We start from the raw sequence: 14,196 nt of genomic DNA, 5'->3' as shown, positions 1-14,196 counted from the left end.
TTAATTATTTAAGCAGTGGAAAAAGAGAGAATTAATCACCATGACTAAGGAAGTAGGGTGTTTGGACCTCAAAAATTGAGGCTGTTATTCATTAACTGGTTGGGCCAAGGAGAATTATAAGAAATCCTGCAACCCCTGGGGCAAAGCAGAGCTGAGGAGAAAGACAGAGTCAGGATAAAGGATCTCCAACCCCAAAGGTACAACCAACCCCAAATGGGCTCTCGGCTGATTTCAGAAGAAAGTTGTAATACATACACATATATATGTATGTATATATATTCAATTAAAAGAAAGTATCACCTGGGTGTCCCTGGGGCCACCAGCCTAGACCGCTCCAGAAACAAATCAGTTCCTTCCTAAAATTCCAGATAAATCTTACCAGAAGGCCAATACAGGTGCTTCTTTCTGGGATGTGTTCTTGCCAAGAAACGCCTCAAAAATATAATGAAAGTAAAATGAAGAACATATTGCTAGTGTTCCTGTGAACATAACTGCTGGAATTTCCACAGGCAGAACAGATTCAGCAAATCAGTGTGAGAGGGTGGGGAGGCAAGCAGGAAATGAGACACGCCCTCTTCCATGTCTTGGCTTCATGACCGGTCATGCAGAGGAGAGGAGAGAGAACATGCCAGGGAAGTGAGGTACCCAAACTGGAGTCTGGGCTGGTCAATTTAGGTCTCAGTCCAATTTCTACATTCCAAAAGGAGGGAGTTAGGCTAGATAATCTCTAAGAACACTTTCAGTTCAAACACTTAATGAGTGCATTTAATATGTTCTTTTTTTCATTCAGGGACTCAACTGTTTTTCTTCTAGGACTCTAGTAAGTTAAGACATTCATTCATTTAAATATATATATAGAGAGAGCATATATATACATGCCTATATGTATGTTTATATGTCTATATACACACACACACACAGAGGCGGGGGGAGAGAGAGAGACCCTATTTTGAGCCAGATACTGTTCTGGCATAAAGCAGTGAAAGAAACAGAAAAAGTTCTAGCCCTCATGATGTGATTCAGTTTGAGTTTTTTCTTATATTAAAATGACAGGGGTGATGGGCAATAGGCACATGAAAAGATGCTCAACATTATTAATTATTAGAGAAATGCAAATCAAAACTATAACGAGGTACCACCTCACACCAGTCAGAATGACCATCATCAAAAAATCTACAAACAATAAATGCTGAAGAGGGTGTGGAGAAAAAGGAACCCTCCTACACTGTTGGTGGCAATGTAAATTGGTACAGACACTACGGAGAATAGTATGGCGATTCCTTAAAAAACTAAAAATAGAGCTACCATATGATCCAGCAATCCCACTCCTGGGCATATATCTGGAGAAAAACATGGTTCAAAAGGATACATGCACCCCAGTGTTCATTGCAGCACTATTTACAATAGCCAAGACATGGAAGCAACCTAAATGTCTGTTGACAGAAGAATGAATAAAGATATGGTACATATTTTCAATGGAATATTACTCAGCCATTTAAAAGAATGAAATAATGCCATTTGCAGCAACATGGATGGACCTGGAGATTATCATACTAATTGAGGTAAGTTAGAGAGAGAAAGACAAATAATATCATATGATATCGCTTATATGTGGAATCTAAAAAAAAATGATACAAATGAACTTATTTACAAAACAGAAACAGACTCACAGACTTAGAAAACAAACATGGTTGGGCTTCCCTGGTGGCACAGTGGTTAAGAATCCGCCTGCCAATGCAGGGGACACAGGTTCAAGCCCTGGTCTGGGAAGATCCCACATGCCGCAGAGCAACTAAGCCTGTGCTCCACAACTACTGAGCCTGCACTCTAGAGCCTGCAAGCCACAACTACTGAAACCCATGCACCTAGAGCCCGTGCTCCTCAACAAGAGAAGGCACCACAATAAGAAGCCCATGTACCACAGTGAAGAAGAGTAGCCCACACTCGCTACAACTAGAGAAAGCCCATGCGCAGCAATGAAAACCCAACTCAGCCAAAAATAAATAAATAAAATAAATAAATTTATAAAAATTTTAAAAAAAGCAAACATAGTTACCAAAGGGAAAAGTCGGGGGGAGAGATAAATTGGGAGTTTAAGATTGACATATACACACTACTATATTTAAAACAGATAACCAACAAGGACCTACTGTATAGCACAGGGAACTCTGCTCAATATTCTGTAGTAACCTAAATGGGAAAAGAATTTGAAAAAGAATAGATACATGTACATGTATAACTAAATCACTTTGCTGCACACTTGAAACTAACACAACATTGTAAATCAACTATACTCCAATATAAAATAAAAATTAAAAAATAAAAATGAAATTTTTTAAATGAGGGGAGAACTTTTTGTCCTGAGACACAATGTCACAGATTCACTTTTTACCATTCCTCCCCTCTAAGTACAACTAAATACCCTGAAAATAATTCCACAATCACACAAGGGCTCTCAGGGGTGCCAAGAAGAAGCAGACTGGGAAGGGATCTGAAGATTTGAGGAAAGACACCCTGTTTTGTCCCCTTGGCTTTCTTTTCATCACCCATATATGCCAGACTGAAAGCTAGAGAGGTCTACAACTAGAGCTGCCAAAAGGCAAAGATTAAAAAGAACAAAATAAAAGAAAACAACAAGAAAGGAAAATCCTGCTCTCTCTCTCTCTAGCAGGACTGGGAAGAGAGTGGCCAAGCAGAAAACTAGCGGGGGAACAGCCCTTGATTCGAGTACAAGGAGGTGTCAGCGATGAATTCCCCACCCAACACTTGGGGCAGCTGCTGGGTCAGCAGGACCAGCCTGGGACTCATGCCTCACTCCAAACCCAGAGCTGTGGCAGGATATCCTGGTGGTCCCTTGGGTCTATACTGAGGAACTGTGAACAGTTGACGATGAGATTGTTAACCAGACTCAGAATTCTAGGTTTGTTGATGCTTCTCCTGCTAGCTATTAAATGCAAGTAAAGCTCCTCATGAGGTCCAGTTCTTAACTAACAAATCCCCAGGCACAGAAAAAAGTGGCTACCACCAAAAAGCATCACAGAAAGATCAACAGAAAGTGTGAGGCAAAAATGGTCTCCTGGACAATCGGACGAGGGCCTTTCCCCAAGAGGTCTCTGAGTCCAGTTACTCAATGAGTAGGTCTCAGAAGAGGAAATTGATGGGCTCCCCACCAAGGAACTCATGCAGGTTCCAGGCCATGGGGGGTTTGACCGGCGGCTCGCCGGGTCTGCACAGTGACTGATTTTTGGCTAATGCAGGTGCTATTCTTTTCAACCCTCCTGATGAACTAGAGATAAATCAGAGAGCCCCAGACACTTTTACCCAGACCTCTCAGCTTTCAAAAGTAAACAAGACTGGGGGTTAGGCTGAGGTCTCTCTGTCCCCAGTGGGGACTAGAGGCCAGATGCTGAGGTTAGATTTCAATGGTGGGGGAAGTATTGCACTTCTTGGGCCTTTCTAGATATTGATGCACCAGTGACTGTGGTCTTCCAACCCCTGGCGCCAAGATGAGCACCGAACAGACAATGTTCTCTGGTTTGGGGGCTGAGGCCACCCCCCTTACCAGAACCTTTGCCCAAACCTGACTATGGATAGATCCCTTCAAGCCCCTGTAAACCTCCCTTATTATGGCCCCCACCACTGAATGTGTTCATGGTATTGATGATTTGTCTATGTGGACCCCCAATCACCTTCACCCTCTACCTCTGATGGGAACTGCTGCAGTTAGGGTCATCTTACTGGGGCACGTGGAAGACCTTGAACCTGCCTGACTACAAGTGCTTAGTGCTATTGTACCCCCAAAACAGTATCAGCTGCCTAGGGAAGAAAAGGAAATAACTGCCCTCACTGCTGAGCCCAAGGAAGCCCAAGTGCTGTGTGAGACTCTATTCAGCAGTCCTGTCTGCCCTGTGCACAAAACTTCGGGTGCCTGGAAAATTACCATTGATTACAGGGGGCTCAACGCTGTGCTGCTGTCCTTGTGCTGGTGGTACCTGACACTGAGACTATCACAGATGCTATTGCCCAAGCTGAGGGAACTTGATATGTGACAGTTCACATTGCAAATGCCTTTTTCAGCATCCTTCTCACTCGATCATCAGGATCGGTTTTCTTCTATGTGAAATGGGTTACAACATACCTTTAACATCCTTCCACAAGGCAACCTAAGTTCCTGAGCTATCTGCCATCAGGTGGATCCTTACTCTGGAAAAGCTCTGCTCCTGGAGGCTGTTAACGCCTCCTCCTGGTGGGCTCAGACCAGGGCACAACCCAGCAAGGACTGGACCCTCTGTTGGCCCACATGCAGCAACACAACTAGGCTATGAACACAGACACATCACAGAATCTTAATACCTAACTGAAATCCCTGACCATAATCTGGAAAGGGGCGTGGCTTCTCATTTCAGAGGAGACAATTGCCAAGCTTTTGGTCCCCTCTGCCCCCAACAAATAGAAAGAAGGCCCAGTGACTGGTGGGACTATTCAGCTACTCACTCGTTCACATTCCCCCTGTGGGATCTTGACAGCACCCACCTATCAGTTTAACAGAAAGGTCACTACGTGTGAGTGAGACTTCCGACAAACAGGATGTCCTGGAAACCCTTCAATGGCCCACCCAGGCCGTCCTTCCCCTGGGCCACACAGAACCACATCTGCCATTTGAGTTACAAGTCTCAGCAATCTCCCTGTTTGCAAATTGGAGCCTACGGCAGAAGGACAGTGCCACAGGTCATAGGTGCCTGTTGGGCTTTTGGACACATAAGCTCCTGGAGTCAGCTGGAATGTACACACCCTTTGAGGGACAACTGTTGGCCAGTTATTGGGCACTGGTGGATACTAAGTGTACGATCCATGGCCGTGAAGTAATCTTGAGACCAGAAATCCCAGTCATGTTGTGGGGCTGAGCAGAGGCCTCAGATTCCTGGGTGGGAGTGACTCAAGATCATCCATAGTAAAATAGAGATAGAGGAGTGGGCAGGCAGGAGACATACTGGAATGGACAAACCTTGCCCAGCTGGGCTCTCACAACTCCTTGAAAATGTCTCAGGAATGCCCCTCTGCCTACCAGGCATCTTGCTGGAGGAGCCATCACCTCCACCAGCCCAATGGGGGCCTGGGTATAAAGACCTCTTGGACCACCCAGGGGCTTGGTTCATGATGGCTCCTCCTGGTTAACTTCTACCTGGCTGGCATGTGATGCACCTGCCATCCAAATGTTCACCAAACTCGGGAGGATAACGGATGAACACAGTGAGAACTTCAACAAAGAGATAGGATGTGTAAGAAAGTACTAAATGGAAGTTATAACTGAACTGGAAAATACACTAGAGGGGTTCAACAGCAGGCTGGGTGAGGTAGGAGAATGAATCAGTGAGCTGGAAGACAAAGCAATGGAACTCACTCAGAGCAGCAAAACAAAAAAGGAATTTTATAAAGTAAGGATACCTTTGGAAATTCCCTGGCGGTCCAGTGGTTAGGACTCCGCGCCCTCAATGCCAAGGGCTCGGGCTTGATCCCTGGTTGGGGAACTGAGATCCCACAAGCCACAAAGCGCAGCCAAAAAAAAAAAAAAAAAACCTTTTAGGACTGTTGGAACAACATCAAGCAGAATAACATTCATGTTGTATGGGTCCCAGAAGGAGAAGAGAGAAAGAAAAGGCCAGAATCAAAATAAAAATTCTGCACAGCAAAGGAAACCATCATCAAAATGAAAAGGCAACCTGCTGAATAGGAGAAGATATCTGCAAATCTTATGTCTGATAAGGAGGTAATATCAATACTATATAAAGAACTCATACAACTCAACAACAACAGCAAAACACCCTATTGAAGAATGGGCAGAGGCTCTAGATAGACATTTTTCCGAAGACATACAGATGGCAAACAGACACAAGAAAAGATGTTCAACATCACTAATTATTAGAGAAATGCAAATCAAAACCACAATGAGATAGCTCTTCACAACTGTCAGAATGCCTCTGATCAAAAAGACAAGAAATAACAAATGTTGGAGAGGATGTGGAGAAAAGGGAATCTTTGTACACCATTGGTGGGACTGTAGCTTGGTGCAGCCACTATGGAAAAGAGTATGGAGATGTCTCAAAAGGTTAAGAATAGAACTACCATATGACCCAGCTAATCCACTTCTGGGTATTTATCCAAAGAACAAGAAAACACTAATTTAAAAAGATGTATACACCCATATGTTCATTGTGGCTTTATTTACAATACCCAAGGTATGGAAGCAACCTATCATCAATGGATGAATAAAGAAAATGGAATACTACTCAGCCATATAAAAAAAATGAAATCCTGCCTTTTGCAATAAAATGCATGGACCTTGAAGGTATTATGCTAAGTGAAATAAGTCATACAGAGAAAGACAAATACCATGTGATTTCACTCATAGGTGGAATCTAAAACAAGCAAAAAAAACAAAAACAAATAAACAAAATGAAACAAAAACAAACTCATAGATACAGTGAACTGATTAGTGGTTACCAGAAGGGAGGGGGGTCAGGGGGTGCGGGAAATAGATGAAAGGGGTCAACTATAGGGGGATGGATGGCAACTAGACTTGTGGTGGTGGTCACTTTGTAGTGTATACAGTTGTCGAATTATAACGCTGTATGCCTGAAACTTACTTTTTAAAAAAAGTAGTGAAACCCTTGGTTTGGAAAAGTAAAAAGGAAGTAAAAAAAGAACTGTCTAAAAACGAAAATGATCTAAGCTGTACATTTATAATTCTTGTGCATTCCTCAGTATTTGTATAATATTTCAATTAAAAGTTTTCATTAAAAAAAATATGACATTTCTGGTCTCCTGATTTTCTGTTTTTCCTCCTAGACCTTGCTGGATGTTTTCATAAAGATAGAGAAAACGATCCTACCGGAGAAAAGAAACTGAGACACATTGAAAAGACTCCAAATGGTTAGGAATCTGATGAAGAAAGTCAAAGACTATGAAGATTTAAGTGGAGGGTAGAAATAACTGACACTTTTTCAGCTCAATTTATTCTTTCATTGAAAAAATCATGTCACACCATTCTTCTTCTTTGTTTGTTTTGTATTGCTTCTGTATTTTTTCCAAATTTTATTTCATTTATTATAATGTTATTTAAGTATATATAAACATAAAGCTACATATAAATGCTTTACGCTTATAGCTCTTGTACATGGATATAAGCAAAAAAAGTTTATGGATCAGACACAAGTAAAACTATAAAACTACATATAAATTATAAAAATTATATACATTATTTAAATAATTATATAAATTATTACATTAAACAAAGATGGACTAAAATTCTAATTTTAAGAAAAGACTTATGGGACTGGATTTTGTAAAACAAAACAAAACAAAAACAAACAGACAAACAAAAAAACAAAACTGACAATACACTGCTTACAACAGACAGTTCAAGTGTAAAGACACTGAACACTGAAAATATCACGATGGTATTATACTAACATCAAACAAGTAGACACAAAGCAAAAGTGATGAGAACTAAAATGAGAAGTAGACAATCCACAGTCATAGTATGTGATATTTATGCACCTCTCTCAGTTACTGACAAGACAGAGAGGAAAAGCACTAGAGCTATAGGAGATTCAAATAACACAATGATCTTGACCTATGCACCTCTCCCAGTAACTGACAAGACAGAGAGGAAAAGCAGTAGAGCTATAGGAGTTTCAAATAACACAATGATCTTGACCTATGTGACAAAGTTGATTAATTAAGAGATAGAAGTATAAGCATGCTAGATGTAAATGTAGAATTATACCAGAAGAAACAGCTTTAGATGTCCCAGGTGGTACCATGGGGAAAAGAACCAGTAAAGTGGGGACTTTGGGATCTCCCACTGGTAAACAAACGCCTCCTTGGCTACCAGCCACTTCTTTGCACTCAACTAGATCAGCCAGACTTCCTGTCAATTGTTGGCAGTCTGTTCTGTTCCCACACTTCACAGCCTCCCAGACTGAAAAAGAACATGTGCAGTGAGACTCAGATATAAAAGAACTCCTTGGGACTTCCCTGGCAGCCCAGTGGTTAAGACTCCGTGCTTCCACTGCAGAGGGCATGGGTTTGACTCTTGGTGGGGTGAACTAAGATTCCCACGTGCTGTGCAGTGCGGCCAAAAAATATAAAATAAGAACTCCTTGATATTAGCCTAAAATCACTGATCTCTAACCAAGGCTCATTCCAGAACTTTCCCCTAAAGATTCTGGGCTTCCACAGCTGAATCATCAGCTGGGCCATTTAGGTGCTTCCTCTCAGAGCAGCCTGGCTTCATCATGAATGGCAGGCACCAAGTTGCCCACTTCAGTCATTCCTGAATGACTTCAACAATTTTTTTCATATTCCTCATTTACTCGTTCTTTTATTTATCTAATTTTTAACTGGTTCCCTTTCTTTACTTAAATAAAAATTGACAAATAAATGTTATTAAAAAAGGAAATTGGGGGACTTCCCTGGCAGTCCAGTGGTTGAGACTCCACACTCCCAATGCAGGGGGCACGGGTTCGATCCCTGGTCAGGGAAGTAAGATCCCGCATGCCAAGTGGCGTGGCCTAAATAAATAAATCTAAAAAAAAAAAGAAAGAAAGAAATTTTACGTCACTACCATAAATGGAAAAACATTACGTTTGCTACAGAAAATGAGCTGTAAAAATAAATAAAATGAAAATGTAACACTGTTTACTAAGCTCTAGCTAGATACTATTGCCTACTCTCTCCTTGGTCAAAAAGGGAAAGGAGCATATTTTGAGACATAATAGATATATTGGCTGTGACAGTGGATTTTTTTCCTGATGATGTAAGAGAATTATAAAGAGGATAACTTTTCACTGTGCCATCCACTGGTGTTGAACGCATAATGACTATGCACCACCCAGTATCATTGGTGGTCCCTCTTCTGTTGTTGGGTCCCACGCTGCAGGGGACCAATTCCTACAAGAACTTGGCTAAACGCCACCCTCCACCATGCATACACAGCAGGCTGGTAACTAGAGTGGACTAATAACCACTCTAGTTACTAGTGGGTGGGTGGGTTCCAGTTGGCACCGACTCTAGTCAGTGCCTCCATGTCTGGAATGAGCACAGCAGCGGCGTCCACCACTTCTCATCCCCCATTTCTCATCCCCCACAGTTTCCTCTGGAAATTCCAGGCTCATGTCAACGCTCCCAAAGTTCAAGTGGCCAGCTGCGCGCATTCTGCCCAGGCCCAACCCCACACAGCCTGAACATGGACTTATCAAGATATAATGGGCATGCCCAGGGGCTGCTCCTAGAAGGAAGGAGGGGGGATGGTGCATTGAAAGCCAATGTCAGCACCTCCGGCCTGGCTCTTCCTCTACTGACAACTTGATCTGCAACCCTCAGTCTCTGGGGAAGGATCTAAAGTTGCTATGTCAGCCACCAGGGTCAGCCTTCCAGAAGCAGGCAGTTGGGGAAAGAAGCCTAGTCTTTTACTATGCATATAGAAAGCAGCTGGGTGAGCTTGGACTCTGGAATCAGGCAGAGCTGCCTTCAGCTCTGCCTGTCGCCGAGGATCTGGACACCTTCCTTTGCTCCCCTGAGTCTTGGTCTTTTCACGTGGGAAATAGAGATAAAAAATGACTACCTGATAAGGTTGCCCTGGGGAGTCGTGCTTACGGATGTTCTCTTACAAGAGCTCCATAAATGCTAATTCCCTCAGGCAGCCACAGTCACCTACGCTCTGAAGCTCTTGGGGTCGGGAGGGCAGGCAGGAAGCTCAGCACGGATAACCAGTCACAGATCACACCAGACACAATGGGAACCAGAAACCAGCGCTCACGGTGACTCAACCTCTTCCCGTCCTTCGCTCGGGCCACTGCCACCCCCTCCCTCCCACGCTGCCTGCAGTTCTGCTGGTTTACTTGTTTCTTACTGCCTGGCACCGAGAGTTGTCACTTATCAATTATTTACTTGATAATTGATTTTATCAACTTTACTTTCAAAGTTACTCCTTTGAAAAATACAACATCCCCCCCCCCAGAAAAAGCCCTCCCACAGATACAAAAACAAAATAAAAAGCAGTAGTTTATCACTGTACTTATTTATTTACTTAAAGCACCGATAAAAACGTGAAAACCAGGACTTCCCTGGCGGTCCAGTGGCTAGGACACCGTGCTTTCACTGCAGGGACCGGGTTCAATCCCTGGTGGGGGAATTGAGATCCCACAAGCCATGCACGTGGCCAAAAAAAAAAAGTGAAAACCTCTCCTATGGCCTCTTCGATGCCACCTTGAGAGGTCACCACTGTTAACATCTTGATTCTTTCAGACTCTTTTCTATGTTTGTAAAGCCATCATGACTCTTTCTCTGCTACTTGCTAGCTGTGTGACCTTGGGCAAATTATTTAACAGCTCGGTGCTTCAGTTTCCTCATTCATAGAGTAGAGATATTAACAACTCCTGCATTTGAGGGTGATTATGAAAATCAAATACTTGCAAAATATTTAGAACAGTTCCTGGCACGCTGAGTAAATACATAATAAGTGTGAACAAACATTATTATAGCATCTATGCACATACCATAGATGCTATACCACTATATATGCCATATATACCTGTTTACAGAAGCAGGGTCAGTATACCATGCCAGAGTCAATCAATGTATCGCCTCTCAGCTCAAATCTACTCTTCTTAGTCTGGCGTGGTGACACTGTAGCTACACCGTGTAAAATATCTCTTTTGCCAGCTGGCACACTCTTAGGCTTTGTAGGCAGAGGGCACTGGAGGACCAGGGTGAGCGAGAGCGGAGGGAGAGGTTTCTCTTCCTGGTAAGGGCTGCTCCTCATGGGGCCCGCTGCTGAGAACTGTATCAGGTCCCAGTGGGCAGCGCCCCGCTCACCAGCCCCACTTGCCGACTGCAGATGAGCTCTGGTCCGTGATCCCCCTCGGGAACTTCTCTATCGTCTGTGGGCTCAGCCACATCTTCAACCAGTTCTTTTTTTTTTTTTTTTTTGCCCCTCAGCTTGCAGGATCTTAGTCCCCCCACCAGGGATCAAACCCATGCCCCCTACAGTGGAAGCATGGAGTCTTAACCACTGGACTGCCAGGGAAGTCCCTTCTTTTACCAGTTCTGATTCCCAACCTTGGGGTCTTGGGGAGAAGTCTTCCAAATTTCTTCCTTCCTTGGGTACTCGCCCTCAGCTCTGGAGATATTTTACCTTGAGCAGTTAACTTTCTTTAACTGGTTAATCATTCTTCCAATTAAATTTTCCCTTTCAAATTAAATTACAGATGTGGTTTCCATCTCTGACTGGACTCTAATATATATATATATATATATATATATATATATATATTATATATAATATATATATAGTATATATATTATATATGTATAATATATATATTGTATATATATTAAGTCAGGGGTTATACTACATATTATAGCTTCCTTTCTTTTTACTTATCAAGATATAATGGGCATCATTCCAGGTCTGTACATATAATCCTAATTCATTCTTTTAATTCGTGCCTAGTATATCATCATATACTTGTAAAATTTACTTAGCCATTGCTCTGTGTAAGGAATAGTTTTCAGTTTAGGTAGTTTGTGGGTAGTTTCCAATTTGGGCTGTTATACAGGGTGCTGTACTGAACATGTGTTTTTGTGAACATGACTGTTTCTGGGAAAATTCCTGGAAGAGGAATGAATTGCTCTGTCCTAGAATTGTACAATTAAATTTTTGAAAGATATGGTGAAATTGCTTTCCCTAAAAGGCTGCACCAATTTATATTTCCAACACATAAAAGTGCCCATTTCCTTACACCCTTTCCAATCTTTTTTTTTCTTTAACTTTTATTAATCTGAGGGGTAGTATCTCATTGTTTTAGTTCGTTTTGTGCAATTACTAGGAAGATTGAACTTTTCAAAACTTTATTGTTCATTTTTATTTCTTCTATGAAATACTTGTTCATATCCTTTATTCATTTTGCAGTTGAACTTTTTTTTTCATGATAATGATACAGGTGAATTTTTAATAATGAAAAAGAAAATACCGCCAAAATATCTCATTGATAAATCAAATCTGTAGATAGAATTTTAACTTAAACATAAAACTATCACTTTGGCTGTAGCTAATTTAGAACTTGTGATCATGGAGAAAGATGTTAACAAAAGTATACTTCTGCTTGGTAAATCTTTCTTATCACAACCACATATATTGGCAGGATCCCAGCCTTTAATCACATGCGGTTGAACTTTTTGTCACTTTCTTTCTGATTCATAGAAATTCCTCCTCAGTTCATTCCTAAAAGTATGTTTAGTTTTACAAATTTTATTAGAGACCTTCATCCTTATTTACTTACGTAGCAAATATTTTCTCCTCATTTATTGCATGTCTTTTTTTTTATTGTGGTAAAATATATGTAACATAAAATTTACCATTTAAACCATTTTTAAACGTACAGTTCAGTGGCTTTAAGTACATTAACACTTGTGTAACCTTGCACTGCCCATCTCCAAACTTTTTCATCTTCCCAAACTTCATTGCCCATCTTTTTTTTTTTTTTTTTTTGGACAAAACTATTTTTTATTGGAGTATAGCTGCTTTACAATGTTGTATTAGTTTCTGCTGTACAAGGAAGTGAATCAGCTGTATGTATACATGTATCCCCTCCCTCTTGGAACTCCCTCCCATCCTGCCCATCTAGGTCATCACAGAGCACCAAGCTGAGCTCCCTGTGCTATACAGCAGGTTCCCACTAGCTATCTGTTTTACACATGGCAGTGTATTTATGTCAAATCTAATCTCCCAATTCATCCCACCATCCCCTTTCCCCCGTGTCCACACTTCCGTCCTCTACATCTGCATCCCTATTCCTGCCCCGGAAATAGGTTCGTCTGTACTATTTTTCTAGATTCCACATACATGTGTTAATATACGATATTTATTTTTCCCTTTCTGACTTGCTTCACTTTGTATGACAGACTCTAGATCCATCCATATCTCTACAAATGACCCAATTTCATTCCTTTTTATAGCTGAGTAATATTCCATTGTATATATGTACCACATCTTTATCCATTCATCTGTCAGTGGACATTTGGGTTGCTTCCATGACCTGGCTATTGTAAACAGTGCTGCAATGAACACTGGCGGGGGGATCTTTTATTGACACACCTCCTTTTGGGAGGTCTGAGGTCTTCTGCCAGCGTTCAGTAGGTGTTCTATAGGAGTTGTTCCACATGTAGATGTATTTCTGATGTATTTGTGGGGAGAAAGGTGATCTCCGCGTCTTAATCTTCCGCCATCTTGAAGCTTCTCCCATTGCCCATCTTTTAATGCAATCTTCGTGTCTTTGATTATAAGAAGTTTTGTATATTTATGAAGTCAAATGTATCAATCTTTTCGTTTATGATTTCTGGCTTTTATGTCTTGCTTAGTGAAACTTTCTCTGATTTTTTATTTCCTATATTTCTTTTAATACCTTTATACTTTTGTTTAACATTTATATCCTTGGAATTTTTGTGTATGTGTGCATGTTCTGAGGTAGGCATTTAATTTTGTTTCCTTGCAGGAGGAGAGCCAGTTGTCCTAAGACCATTTTTTAAATTTACCCATTCTTTTTTGATTACTTTGTTATTTCACTTTTGCCCCATCCACCCCCCAAAATATGTGTAAATATATATATATATACCTTTCTTTTCTCCCCAGTCAGATTATAATTTCCTAGAGGGCAGGGACATTTCTTGCATCCATAGATCTTCTAACTGCCTGATACATGGCAGAGCTTAGTACATGTTGGATGGTGGTGTGGCTGATAGGGAAGCTGAATGAGAACTAGCCCATTTTAAGTACGGCAAAGCATCAGGTGTCAGAACTCAGAACTAGGAATAAATAAGAGCTGTTTCCCCAATTTTCATGAATGGATGTGTTTGTGGTTTATGTTAATTCTGGCTTATCCCTTTGTGCAAAGCACTGCCTTAGGTTGGAGAATAGGAAACAAAGGATAAATAAGATCTGATTTCTGCCCTTATGAAATTTGCAATCCCTATAGGGGGCTAATTAAATCATAAACAGGATGGAATAGTCACAGTAAAAAAAAAAAGATACATATACCCCAATGTTCATTGCAGCACTGTTTACAATAGCCAAGACGTGGAAGCAACCTAAATGTCCAGTGTCAGAGGAATGGATAAAGAAGATGTGGTACATAT

General features: G+C 41.3%; 1 protein-coding gene across 1 annotated transcript in view; it reads right to left on the bottom strand.

The window, feature by feature from the left end:
- CASP8 (caspase 8) overlaps nucleotides 1-4,825 on the bottom strand; it is a 54,332-nt gene extending 49,507 nt beyond the window's left edge. Inside the window, exon 1 of the mRNA XM_082397383.1 lies at nucleotides 380-4,825. The gene's annotated coding sequence lies outside the window, so the exon portion shown is untranslated. The remainder of the gene's footprint in view (nucleotides 1-379) is intronic.
- Between the last annotated feature and the right edge of the window lie 9,371 nt (nucleotides 4,826-14,196).

This window comes from Balaenoptera borealis, assembly GCF_965194805.1.
Source record: "Balaenoptera borealis genome assembly, chromosome: 6".
Taxonomy (NCBI): domain Eukaryota; kingdom Metazoa; phylum Chordata; class Mammalia; order Artiodactyla; family Balaenopteridae; genus Balaenoptera; species Balaenoptera borealis.
This window is presented reverse-complemented; position numbering and strand designations above follow the sequence as displayed.